Here is a 14,828-nt window from a genome sequence, read left to right as displayed (position 1 = left end):
ATACTGAATCATTTTAAAATATACAAAATTTTACAGAAGAAACTACTATTAACTGGTACATATAGCTAGGGATGAGCAACTAAACATTTTAAAACTGACATTACATCAACCAACAATACTCATTATAGCATTTTCTTTATATACAAATCTAATTGACCAAATAGAAACATTAAACATGCATTTCATTTTATATATCAAAGTAAGGTAATAGATACATAATACACTATGGTGGAGTATTGAAATTAGAGAATTGGGATTCACGACTAGATCGCTCCCAGTCAGGACATGATGTTACAATTCTTCTCTAGCTTTTAGTTCTTGATTTTATGGCCGGTCGCTACACTTACCAGACTTGGTTGACCATTTATCCGGCTCAGGCTGGTCGTTTGACGTTACCGTAAGCAATGGGTCTCTTTTCGATGTGTTAGAACGTTCGACTACTATAGATTGTTAGTGATCACTGACTAATCATCTTCGTATATGCCTATCAGACGTGCATGTGATTCCCAAATATACAAACCATTCATATACAACCTCCTTTACTTTACAAGTTCACTGGTAAAAATAGAAAGGAATAACTTGGATTCCAATTGTGACTCCACTCTCATACGCATCCCATACCACGTATGAGCTTGGTGATCCCTGAAAGCGCCCTCGATCCGCGGGGTGAGCGGATCCGCTTTTGACCCTTGAGGTTTGGGAGTCGCCACCTAGTTGTTAAGGTCTAGGAACCAAACTGACTCTAAAAAAGGTAAACTAATCTACGAAAGAGAAAAAGAGTCCGGGGATCACGTTACGGGGTTGGAAGGTGTTAGGCACCAACCCCGCCCGGCCAAAGCCGGTCTCTACTAACTTTCCAAGTAAATCACATTGCTAAAAACCTAGATAGAAATAAAAAAAAAAAAAAAAAAAACTGATACCTTTCCGATAGCAAGGATTTTGCTCCCTCAGATCTGACAAAAAGAACTCCTTGTACTGTACTCCCTTGCTTCGTTCTGTCTTCGGATTTGACTTCGGATCTCCTAGATCAAGGTATCTCCTTATTTTTGAATCTGAACTCTTCAAGTTTGTTGCGGATTTGGGGGTGTTTTTGGAGGGATTTTAGGTGTTTTCTAGACTAAAATTGAAGGAGGGATGTTAGGTAAGGAGTTGGGGCTCCAAAACTAGGGTTTATGGGGGGCTAGGGCAGCTTCTAGACCTACTTCCCCTAGGGTTTATGATTTGATACGAAAATAGAGTGTGAGCACCTCTATTTATAGATGTTTTTTAGGGTTGATTTGGATAGAGTTAGTGTTTATTTAGAGATCTTTCAATTAGAGTTGTGTTTTAATTAAAATTGTCTTAGGTAGAATTGTGTTTTAATTAGAATTGTTTTAGGTAGAATTGTTTTTAAGTTAGAACTCTATTAGATAGAGTTATTATTTAATTAGAATTCTATTATGACTTTTGGTCTTATTTGATTGACTTTTAATGTTTTGACTTTAGTCTTAATTGATTGACTTTTAATATTTGACTTCAGTCTTGCTTAATTGACTTTAATTTTGACTTTAGTCTCACTTGATTGACTTTAATACCTTGACTTTAGTCTTGCTTGATTTACTTTTAATTTTTGGAGAACCCCCTTCCATTATTTCTTTAATTCGTTGAACCCCCAATGGAGGGGTCCTTAAAGAAATATCCCACGAACCCTCAACAATTTTACCCGAAAGTCCGATTGATCGATTTTGTAGGTTCAAAATTTTAAATTAATTTCATTAATGTTTCACTTTAATTATTTAAAGTTTTATTTATTAATTTCGAAATTTTTAATTATGAAAATTGTGAAATTACTGTTTTGCCCCCGGAGAGGACTTTTCATGTTTTAAGTCGGTTTTTAATGTTCGAGGATGTTTTAGAATCGATTTTTTGTAAGGAATCAAATGGAAATATTAGTTTGTGTCATTTATGAAATTTTTTGTGTGAAATAGTCATGAACTTAATGAGGGGCATTTTCGTAATTTTGTCAAATTCTGTTAAAATTGGCGAAATGATTTATTTGATTTCAATTTGTTGTTTTATGTGTTTGAAAGGGTTTTCCTAAGCGTAATGTAGGCTCTAGGGTTGTTTTGATGTTAGGGGTATTTTGGTAATTTGATAGTTTTTTAGTGATTTTTATCGTGAAGCATCTTTTTGTCTGAAAAATGATGATTTCTATGTTTCTGGAGTCGTATTTTCCTAGCGTAGCGTGATTTCTAAGGTTTTGTTAGTTTGAGATACCTCATCCGGATTTCTGAAACACATCTAGTAACAAAATAAAGCAATGGAATACACATCCATCATTGGGAATCATTGCGATCGGGTTGACGAGTTGATTAATCAGGCAGATGGAAAAATGGGGTGTCTACAGATGCCCCTCTTTGGCAGAGGGTTGAAGCAAACTAGATAGTATATCTATTTTGGTAGATAGTGCGATATCCGAATGCCAAAGCTAGTAACAGTTCATTTTGCAGCCTGATTTAGCAATTCGTCGGGACGTTCGGATCCTTGAGGGTAAAACTCTCCTCGAACTAAAAGGTTGTCAGGTCCTCGAGCTTGAACTCTCACTGACGATGTCAAATCCTCAAATTTTAGAAAATTCTCCCTGACTAATGCAAAAGTGCACGTGTGTGCAATGGTGTGATGCTGTGTGAAACTGAGTAAAAATGTGCCAGGTCCTAGAGATCTTCTCTCACTGACAATAATGATTCAAAATTGAGATGCACTTATGCAACGAAAACAATCATAGTAAGGTTTAACAAAAGTAATTGGAGTTATAACATTGTAGGAACTTCGTTAAATCCTATTTGAAATTCTTTTTAGAGTTTAAAAAAGTTTGAGTCTCATTTATCGGACTGGAGCCTATTATAGCCAAGCTTCTCAGGCTAAGGAACTTAAACAATCCTATTAATTCAATATGATTTAAACAAAGCTGGAGTCTCGTTTCTCGGACTCCGACTAAGGTTTAGAGGAACTTAAACAATCCTATTAAAATTGGAGTTTCGTTTCTCGCACTCGAACCTAGTTTTGTAGGCACTTCAAAAAACCTACTCATTCTATGATTCAAAAAGTTGGAGTCTCGTTTCTTGGACTCGCACTTAGGTTTGTAAGCACTTCCAAAAGCCTACTCATTCCATGATTCAAAAAGTTGGAGTCTCGTTTCTCGGACTCGAACTTAGGTTTATAGGCACTTCGAAAAGCCTATTCATTCTATGATTCAAATAGTTGGAGTCTCGTTTCTCAGACTCGAACTTAGGTTTGTAAGCACTTCAAAAAGCCCACTCATTCTATGATTCAAGAAGTCAGAGTCTTATTTCTCGGACTCGAACTTAGGTTTATAGGCACTTCAAAAAGCCCATTCATTCTATGATTCGAAAAGTTGGAGTCTCGTTTCTTGGACTCGAACTTAAGTTTATAGGCACTTCAAAAAGCCTACTCATTCTATGATTCAAAAAGTTGGAGTCTCGTTTCTCGGACTCGAACTTAGGTTTATAGGCACTTCAAAAAGCCTATTCATTCTATGATTCAAAAAGTTGGAGTCTCGTTTCTCAGACTCGAACTTAGGTTTGTAGGCACTTCAAAAAAGCCTATTCATTCAATGATTCAAAAAGTAGGAGTCTCGTTTCTCGGACTCGAACTTAGGTTTATAGGCACTTCAAAAGCCCATTCATTCTATGATTCAAAAAGTTGGAGTCTCGTTTCTCGGACTCGAACTTAGGTTTATAGGCATTTCAAAAAGCCTATTCATTCTATGATTCAAAAAGTTGGAGTCTCGTTTCTCGGACTCGAACTTAGGTTTGTAGGCACTTCAAAAAGCCTATTCATTCTATGATTCAAAAAGTTGGAATCTTGCTTCTCAGACTCGAACTTACTAAGCCACGTTTCTCGAGCTTAGATTTATAGGAACTTAAACAATCCTATTAATTCATTCTATGATTCAAAATCGAGCTCAAAGTTTGAAAGATCAGGCCTTTATTGGCTTATCATGTATCTGGATTCGTAATTATCATTAGGCTTCGTCGGACTTTTAAACTTTTGTATGATTTTCTTTTTATCATGTGATTAAGAACAAAAACTTTAGAATTAAATGACCTTCAAAAATGCCCCTAGTTTCAAGGTTGGCTTTAACTGGGACTTGACTACGAGACTGATGGAATGGATTACGCTTGAAAAATATGGACTCTGATGTATGATAGATAGAAGAACTGACATTCTCTTAAATTTAAGACTCTTAAGATTATCATATGTGCAATAAAGAATTGATCATTTTCTTTCGAATTTCTTTTGAAAAATACTTGAGCTGGACTTAAAAAATCTTGATAAATATTAGAATAAAAGATCTTCCTCTTCAAAGTGGTTGATGATTCTACATCTTCCATTAGCGAATACTTGAACAAGTAAACATACTTTTGAAGATCCTACAATGTTCAAGATGACTTCTGATTTTTTCGACTTCAATATTGTCTTTGTCGGATGTGAGCTCTTGGCTAAAAGACAAATATCGTGGCTTGAATGGTTCTGCAGTTTCTGCACAAGCTTCCTTCTGAATTTTTCTTCTTGACGGGACATTTCCTCCCATTTGATGATGCCCTAATTTTTGCCTAGATCGCCTCTTTAGGTTTTCAATCTAGCGGGCTTTATTTTTCTTTTTCTAATGATGCCTTGATTTTTTCCTAGGTCGCCTTTTCAGGTTTTCAACCTAGCAGGCTTTCTTTTTTATGGTTATGCCCTAAATTTTGCCTAAGCCGCCTTTTCAGGTTTTCGACTTAGCGGGCTTCTCTTTTTTTCTTGATGATCTTGTATAACCAACTCGACAACTTCTCAGTTCCCTGCACCTTAACCGAGTCAATTAGCCTTCAGGAGGACTTAATAGGTGGGCTTAGGATATGGTTTAGAAAGAAAAGATATAAGGCTCAACTTCCCAAAATGCCCCTAGTTTGATATTCTATCTTTTCTATCAATTATTTTGATTTTTTTTCTAAATGCCCCTAGTTTGGCATTCTTTTCTTTTTATCAATTCTTTTGATTCTTTTTTCTAATGCCCTTAGTTTGGCATTCTTTTCTTTTGAACATTTCAATAGTAGATTTTTCTTTTGGATGACACTTTCCTTAAGTGAATACATTTTTCTTTTAATGACCGAGCCTGAAGTAACTTCTCAGGTTGCCTACGTACCCCAAATATTTCTTTTTTTTCTTTTTGGGATCAGGTCAAAACGTAGTTCATACTAAGATTTCCTCCCAAGGTTGGTCGGCGTGGTTTAGAAAAAAAAGGCTATTGATTTTTTTTTAAAGGCTGCGAGGGGCTAAAGAAGGTTATCTTCATCTTGGTAAGACAGGAAAATGGTTCGACCAAAGAAGGCCTCCTTTTGTGAATGCTGCTTAACTTGGTCAAAGTTTCAGGAATTCGATATCTGGATTACTTTGTCAACTAAGATTTTCTTTTGGAGAATGAATATTCTTCAGTCTTCTTCTGAGAAGGAGTAATCTTCAATCTTCTTCTACGGAGTTGAGTGAGACTGAGTTCTTTGTATTTGACATTAACTCGTTCAACTATTTCCAAACTTCAAAAGAAATCTCATATTCTTTTGTGAATGAGAACTTTCTTCACTTGAGTGAAAAAACATGGTAGATCCACTTGTAAGTCTTATCATCTTTGTTGATGCTTTCAGCTATATCATCTCTGACCGATAATCTTTGACTTTGAAATCACTCTTGACTTGATCTATGTTTTTGTGTAATTCATCCATATATCTTATGAGATCATGCAAGGAATATTGTTAAATTTCTCAAGTAAGTTTACTACTCTCTCATGTTCTCCTGAGGATAATGTATCACCAATTTGCACTTCTTGAGTGTACTCTTTAATTCCAATATTTATCAAATTTGATTAGTGAGCTTTAAGTCATTTCTCATCTTAGATTGTATGTTCAAATCATTATTACACGCATGATAATCATAAGCTTCTATATTTTATTGGAATTGAAAAAACATAGACTGACAAACTCGACTAAAATTTGAAAGTTGAAGAAAGGCTAACGTACTGAGACAACTAACTGGATCTAAAGACTGACAAAAAATGGATTGAAACTCAAAGAAAACTCAGGGACAATTATCTACAAAGAGAGAAGGTCCTTCTGGGTGGATGGATTACTTAGACTTGACATTGGTACTTGGACTAGACGATTCTTTTGAATGACCCAAAATGACACAGATGAGGGTTTAGAACGTTTAGGGACACCTAAGATTAACCATCGATTCTGAAGGTTTGACTCTTATCCACATGATTAAAGTTTCGATATAGAATAGCCCAAGTCCGGTGGAAAATATCAAATCCAAATGCACCATAAGTCTATAGTGACCAAGAAAGTGGGAAAGGTTAGATGCGGGTCTACCCCTGATTGGGATTGAACCTTTGATCAGATAAATTAATTTGATCTTAAGATCGAATCTTTCTAGATAAAGTGGTCTGGATCTTTAAAAGTGAAACCAATTAGTCCAACTGATTTGGTATTGATCAGTTTGATCCATTTGTCCATTGGGTCAACTGGTTTAAGTGGTTCAAATTAATCAGTACATTTCACTGATTGGGTAGGACCGATATTGCGGGTTTTGTTTGATTATTCTGGATCGGTCTGCCCACCTACCTGTTGGTTGGATTGAATAAAGTAACCCAGGAACACCCATAGTCAATTCGGGTCGTGACCTATAGGAAGGCTTCTAGACTCTAGGTTTACTACGTGCAATGTATTTTTATCTAGCCACCCTTGCCCAAGCACACCTATATACCTTTCGATACATGGTGACTTGGTTTGATATACCGTATAGGTGATAATCTAAAACCTCAATTCACTTCTCTGAAGCCAAAAACAGCCAGTTCGATCTCCAGTTGAGAGGTGGCGCACAATGCTGAGCAAGGGCCCACTTAAATACCTCTCGTCTAGAATAGACGTAGTCTATCCCCCTCGTACAGTAGGGTACAGCGGGGCAAGATCTTGCTTAGGCACCGATTTTGACCAAGAAATGCAATTGATATACTTAGACTATCTTTTATACCTACGGGTACGAGTCAAGAGTTGTAGCTTTCATAAATGGTTTGGCATCCCAAGAGGGGACCGACCACGTACTAGTACTACGTTGGCAATCGAGACATGTGATTGTGTGGCTTACAATAGGTCAAAGGCTCAGGTCGCTCCAGCCTGGGTGCATCAACATACTTCTCAGAATCACCTGATCAGATGGTATTGATGCCCCCAGTTTGATATACCCTAAGGTACGTGACTGGAGTTGTGGGTTTCATGAATGACGTCGCATCTCCGAAGAGACCGGGCCACGCATTAGTGCCACGTTGGCTAAATGGGACATGTAAGTGAGTAAAACAGTAAACGTGCATGTGGTGTGTGCAAAACAGGGTGGGGTGTGCCCGGGACCTTTTTCAAACAAATGGGCCCATGGATCCAATCAAACCAATCATACATTTAATCAAAACCAAAATCATTCAAATCATATGAATATTCAATTAAGATCACATTATTCCCATCACATAAGCACATTAACATTACGATCAACATCAATCATGTATTTTAAGCAAGATCATGGTAAATTAATCAATAAATATGACATATGATAATGATCAAACAAACATTGCAATAGGCATAATTTTTATAATTTTTAAGGTCCAATCAATGATCACTTTTGGGTGATCCAAAATAAATCGAGATTCCAAAAGGTGTTACATTGATGATAGAATGACAATGGTTGAGATGAGCTCACTCTCAAGAACATTAATTGTGCCAACATTAGATAAATTCAGATTTTCTGTGAATTAGGAAAATATAATCTGAACTTACATCGATGATATCTAAGGCTCCCGATAACGAAATCGAGTGAACTCAAGTTCTAAATTAATCTACTCGATGAGATCTACATTTTATTAATAGGTGTCCAGACTTAGTTCTCACCAGAATGTTCTGTAAAAACGTTTTAACGTTGCTGTCCCAACTTTCATTCAGAAATAATTCCAGATTTACAGATTGAACTTGCATCGATGATATCTAAGGCTTCCGATAACGAAATTGAGTGAACTCAAGTTATAAATTAATCTATTCGATGAGATCTACGTTTTGTTAATAGGTTCCCAGACTTAATTCTCACTAAAATGTTCTGTAAAAAATTTTTAACATTGCTGTCCCAACTTTCATTTAGAAATAATTCCAGATTTACAGATTAAACTTGCATCGATGATATCTAAGGCTTCCGATAACGAAATTGAGTGAACTCAGATTCTAAATTAATCTACTCGACGAGATCTATGTTTTATTAAGAGACTCCCAGACTTAATTCTCACTAGAATATTCTCTAAAAAAGTTTTAACATTGCTGTCCCACTGAAAGCGCCCTCTATCCGCGGGGTGCGCGGATCCGCTTTTGACCCTTGAGGTTTGGGAGTCGCCACCTAGTTGTTAAGGTCTAGGAATCAAACTGACTCTAAAAAAGGCAAACTAATCTACGAAAGAGAAAAAGAGTCCGGGGATCACGTTACGGGGTTGGAAGGTGTTAGGCACCAACCCTGTCCGGCCAAAGCCGGTCTCTACTAACTTTCCAAGTAAATCACATTGCTAAAAACCTAGATAGAAATAAAAATAATAAAAAAAAAACTGATACCTTTCCGATAGCAAGGATTTTGCTCCCTCAGATCTGACAAAAAGAACTCCTTGTACTGTACTCCCTTACTTCGTTCTGTCTCCGGATTTAACTTCGGATCTCCTAGATCAAGGTATCTCCTTGTTTTTGAATCTGAACTCTTCAAGTTTGTTGCGGATTTGGAGGTGTTTTTGGAGGGATTTTAGGTGTTTTCTAGACTAAAATTGAAGGAGGGATGTTAGGTAAGGAGTTGGGACTCCAAAACTAGGGTTTATGGGGGGCTAGGGCAGCTTCTAGACCTACTTCTCCTAGGGTTTATGATTTGATACGAAAATAGAGTGTGAGCACCTCTATTTATAGATGTTTTTTAGGGTTGATTTGGATAGAGTTAGTGTTTATTTAGAGATCTTTCAATTAGAGTTGTGTTTTAATTAAAATTGTCTTAGGTAGAATTGTGTTTTAATTAGAATTGTTTTAGGTAGAATTGTGTTTTAATTAGGTAGAAGTGTTTTTAAGTTAGAACTCTATTAGATAGAGTTATTATTTAATTAGAATTCTATTATGACTTTTGGTCTTATTTGATTGACTTTTAATGTTTTGACTTTAGTCTTAATTGATTGACTTTTAATATTTTGACTTCAGTCTTGCTTAATTGACTTTAATTTTGACTTTAGTCTCACTTGATTGACTTTAATACCTTGACTTTAGTCTTGCTTGATTTACTTTTAATTTTTGGAGAACCCCCTTCCATTATTTCTTTAATTCTTTGAACCCCCAAATGGAGGGGTCCTTAAAGAAATCCCCCGAACCCTCAACAATTTTACCCGAAAGTCCGATTGATCGATTTTTCAGGTTCAAAATTTTAAATTAATTTCATTAATATTTCACTTTAATTATTTAATATTTTATTTATTAATTTCGAAATTTTTAATTATGAAAATTGTGAAATTACTGTTTTGCCCCCGGAGAGGACTTTTCATATTTTAAGTCGGTTTTTAATGTTCTAGGATGTTTTAGAATCGATTTTTTGTAAGGAATCAAATGGAAATATTAGTTTGTGTCATTTATGAAATTTTTTGTGTGAAATAGTCATGAACTTAGTGAGGGGCATTTTCGTAATTTTGTCAAATTCTGTTAAAATTGGCGAAATGATTTATTTGATTTCAATTTGTTGTTTTATGTGTTTGAAAGGGTTTTCCTAAGCGTAATGTAGGCTCTAGGGTTGTTTTGATGTTAGGGGTATTTTGGTAATTTGATAGTTTTTTAGTGATTTTTATCGTGAAGCATCTTTTTGTCTGAAAAATGATGATTTCTATGTTTCTGGAGTCGTATTTTCCTAGCGTAGCGTGGTTTCTAAGGTTTTGTTAGTTTGAGATACCTCATCCGGATTTCTGAAACACATCTAGTAACAAAATAAAGCAATGGAATACACATCCATCATTGGGAATCATTGCGATCGGGTTGACGAGTTGATTAATCAGGCGGATGGAAAAATGGGGTGTCTACAATCCCTACCATACATACCAGGATAGTACACCATTCCGGATGATATGATGCACTATCCTTTTAGGTATTCACAGATTCTTTAACAACTCACAAAATAGCTACATATATATATATATATTATTTTCATTTGAAAATAAAAGATAAATTAATAATACAATATTGAAAAGGGATATCCAGTTTCCTACCATACAATTGTGGTCACCCGGCCTAAAATAAATAACTGAATGGAAAAGTAAACAACGCCTTGCGCTAATAGAAAGTAAATAATCATGCAATCAGTAACATTATCCCTAGATATCAATTCACCAACCTACACATAATACAACAATGTAAAGTGCAGACATCACCCCTCGGGTGTGACTCTGACATTTTACCGTTTCATACATTTTTTCCCTTTTTCTGATTTTTACAATTTTGGATCTTTCAAAGAAAATATTCACTTTCTGATATTCATCAACTCAATATGAGTTCATTGAATATTAAATCATTTTTCTAACGATGAATTTCATTTTTATCAAAAATATTGAAAAAATATAAAACTTATATCAAAATGGGGTCCGAGCGGTGCACAAGACCCAATTAATGGAAATAACCCGATGAAACATCCTACCTACGTGTAATTTGTTATAAAATACAATTAAACATATTAAATATGTAAGTTCTGGCGTGAATTTAAAATAACAAATTGAATTCTATATTTTTGAAAACTCACCACATTTTTAATAAAATCCTAAATGAAAATTTCACAATCTACGATTACTAATAGAAATTGAGAGTTCCTTACAATCTATAGACGACGGAATTGAAACATGTGCACAGAAATCGAGGTGATCGGTACGAAAATTGAGAAGAATTGGACTTTGAGATGGATGATTTTTGGATCTAGTCCGGTGTTTTCAAAGATCTCGACACCATCATCATTTCTCCCTTCTACGACGGATGATGGTTTGATCTTGAAACGGACGAAATCTGAAGTCAAAGTTTCGAAATCCCCATATATAAATATGTCTGATTTTTGATGATACAGGGTGAAAAAGTAAGTGAAATGAAAAGAGGTTAGGTGGGTTTTGTAGAGAACACGGCTGCGAACGTTTCTCCTTTCTACGTTAGTCAACGACGGCGAGCCGTTTGTTGTGAATCTGAGGTTGAAGTTTTAAAAAAATAATTGTTTTTTTTTAAATTTAGTTGGCTGTTGGATGGGTTGGAGAAGACGAAGTATATAAAAAAAATTAAAAATTTTATTTATATAAATTTTGGGATGAAATCGGTATTTCGCCTATTGTTTAGTTTGATGATAACTTGACCATCCGAACTCCAAAAGTGATGAATGAATACTCTATTTCGTCTAATTTTTTGTTTTGGATCTAATGGTGTAGTCAATTTATACAAATTCTATCTCTAAGAAAATTTACATTTTTAGGCTGAGGTGACTCCTAAAATTGACGTCATTTTCGTTTTTGACGATAATTCAGTTTTTTGTGCTCCAAAAATGACAAATAAATAGTCCATGTTCAATAATTTTTCGTTAAGAACCCAATGGTGTAATCGAATCTTATTAATTCTTTCTCTAGTAAAAAGTCACTATTTTAACCTGGTCCGACTCGGTAATCGAGGATTTTGTAACTTTTCTATTCGAACTTGCACTTGAGCATGCTTACAGGCTAAAGTATGTTTTTCAATCATTTTGAATCCAATGGTAAGATCAGATTTCATTAAAAATGATCAGAACAAGGTCCTATAATTTTACCCCTAAGTCCCACTTTCAAGATTTTCTCAAAATTCCACTATTTATTTTTCCTCAAGATACAAATTGAAAACTTAGGGTTTTACAAGTTGTCTGTTTGCTCATTGTAAAATCTTATACTTCAATATTTTTTTTATGTGGAATTTAATAAAAGATTTTAAATCTCCCTAAGAGTCTGAAAGATGTACGTGGCTTTAAGTTAACAGAAAGTTATTTCCTTCCTCTATATAGAATCAAACACAATTTTGTAACTTCTTTGATCTTTCTGCTTAAAAATGTTTCATCATTTCTTAGCTTAGTTAATGAGGATTAATTAGCAAATGTGTTTGACACTTTCACTTTCGTTTAAGACTTGCATTAGAGTTTGCAAAGATGTTGCATCGTCTTATGATGGTAAGATTAAATGCAAAAGGATTCAATTTCCCATCATTCCAAAGACAAGCAACAAGAAGCATCACAAGTTCCTTGAATTATCAAAATATGGCATCCCACACACTATGCTAGTACTAAGTGAAATCATAGATATGCAATCACAAACCAACAACTTAGCCATGATGAATGCTTGTAGAAGACCTGAGTTTCATCCTACATTCTTAGAAGAAGCTTACGAACGTTGTTGGTGCCTTTGCGTTGAATATGCTAAGACCTTTTACTTAGGTTCTCTCACTCACCCTTAATTTCTTTCTCACCAAGCACATATACTCACAATCACATAATTAACAATTAGATTTATGTATGATTTGGCTATTAATTGACCATATTTCAAGAACTTTATTAATGATCAAGGAACGTCAGAAAGCAATATGGGCTATTTATGGTAAATTGTTATAGATGTATTTGATGACTAGCAAATAGGATTGAATTGGTATATATATATATATGCTACAAATAAATTGGTTTAAACAGTGCGGTGTAGAAGGACGGGTGAGCTGGTTGATGGCTCCAACGCCATCAATATGAGCATTACAGTTCTTGATAGATGGGAGGAAAAACTTCTAGATATCTGCAATAGACCCCCTTACAATATGCGCAATGCTACACTAACTGATACTGTCTATCAATTCCCCATAGACATCAAGGTATTAAGAAAATTAATTTAATATCTTTTTTCATTGTACAAAGATTAATCTAAACTGAATAAGAAGTTAAAATTTTTAGTGTCGTAGCTCTTCAAGGACATGATTAAAGAAATGTGAATGGATAGAAGGAAATGTCAGTGCTAGAATTTTCAAGATCTTTATCTCTATTGTTACGATGTGGCTGGAACGGTCAGTCTAATGAACGTTCATGTTATGGGAATTGCACCTAAATCTTCAATTTTTGTCCACAAAATTTATAAAGTCGTGCTCTATTTAGGCATTGGTAACCATCTTACTAACATCCACAGAGATGTGGGAGAATAGTAAGTCTATATTATATAACCTATTCTAGTTTGTGTTTCTTTTTTCAAATTTTTTTTTTAAATTCTCCTTTTTACAATCCTTTGAGAGGGAAAGTGTATCTACCACAAGCTGAGCTTGCAGTGTTTGGATTTTCCAATGATGATGTTTTCTCGAGAAAGATTTCTAATGGATGGAGGGATTTCATGAAAGAATAAATTATGAACGCAAGGTTCTATTTCAACAAGGCCGAGAAAGGAGCTTCTCATCTTGATAAGGATAGATGTTGGCCAGTATTTTCACTCATTGCCTAGTTAACACAATTTGAGATGTACTAGTATACATCTATTCCTTGAAATTGTAAATTTTACATGCATGCGTTTAGTTTCATATATTTACAAGAAAATTTGGGCATATGTGTTTGTACTTGGTCTATGTGTTGGATGCATTTTGGATAGATGTGTACTCATAGCTTGATAAATCTACCCTAACTCTTTATTTGATTTGCATATGTATTTTTCTATTGAAAATTACTATTCTAGTAGGAATCTATTTGCATTGCAACGTTATGCTCATATATCAGATTTTTTACATGGCTTTTATAGTATTTGTTTAGATGTTGATTATATTTCTATGAATTTTTACTAATTGTAGGTGGTGTATTATGGTGCTCATAATTAAGCATGGGAGTACAACAATGTCGAAGGACCACATTTGAGTAGTTGATATTTTATTTCTTAATTTTATTTTTTTTGTTTACAATGTTAGTATTTCAATTAGTACTTAGTTTGTTACTATAAGTGTAATGCCCCCGAAACACTAATACAAATCCCAATGTCAAATATTGAGGTACTAAGTGGCACCTCGAAATTTCGAAATGGTTTCCTTTATTTATGTTAGCATTCCAAGGTACTTGACAACTTGATAAAAATAAACATAATATCCTGCATATAAGTATAACTAAACGAAATAGGATAACAATGGTAGCCAATGGTACATCAAGCAATATAATGTAGATCAGAGAGCAAAAGGTGTAAAAATATACAAGATTACAAAAATATACCCTCACTCTAATATGAACCTAATACTCGACCCTAAAATCTATATACATCTTGGATGAACTGATTTCTAGTTAGTATAACCCTAGTGTTCATCAGGTAAATGATTTTAGTTGTCGATTTGGCCTACAAGATAATCCTCGCTCACCGACTTTATATTCGCCTCACCAACTACAAACTCTGAAGCTTAAAAAAAGAGGAAAAAGAAAATATGAGTAACAATGATTACCTAGTATGTCCACAAAAAATTTCTATTAATAACCCTTCTTAACATGAACAAATAAGCATATTGAATCCTTTTAATACATGCAAAGTTTTACATAATAAACTACGAGTAACTGGTAGATATAACTAGGGATGAGCAACTAAACATTTAAAAGATTCACAATATATCAATCAGTAGTATTCACTATAACATTTTCTTCATATACCAATCTAATTAATTAACAACATTGAAATAGTAAACATACTTTTCATTTTATAATTC

At 34.5% G+C, this 14,828-nt stretch overlaps 1 pseudogene; it reads left to right on the top strand.

Annotated features, from left to right (window-relative positions):
* The first annotated feature begins 12,224 nt into the window (after positions 1 to 12,224).
* On the top strand, positions 12,225 to 13,597 carry LOC147406072 (phytoene synthase 2, chloroplastic-like; annotated as a pseudogene).
* Positions 13,598 to 14,828: the final 1,231 nt, after the last annotated feature.

Source organism: Akebia trifoliata, chromosome 3 (genome assembly GCF_017979445.1).
Source record: "Akebia trifoliata isolate Shusen 1 chromosome 3, ASM1797944v1, whole genome shotgun sequence".
Classification (NCBI taxonomy): Eukaryota; Viridiplantae; Streptophyta; class Magnoliopsida; order Ranunculales; family Lardizabalaceae; genus Akebia; species Akebia trifoliata.
This window is presented reverse-complemented; position numbering and strand designations above follow the sequence as displayed.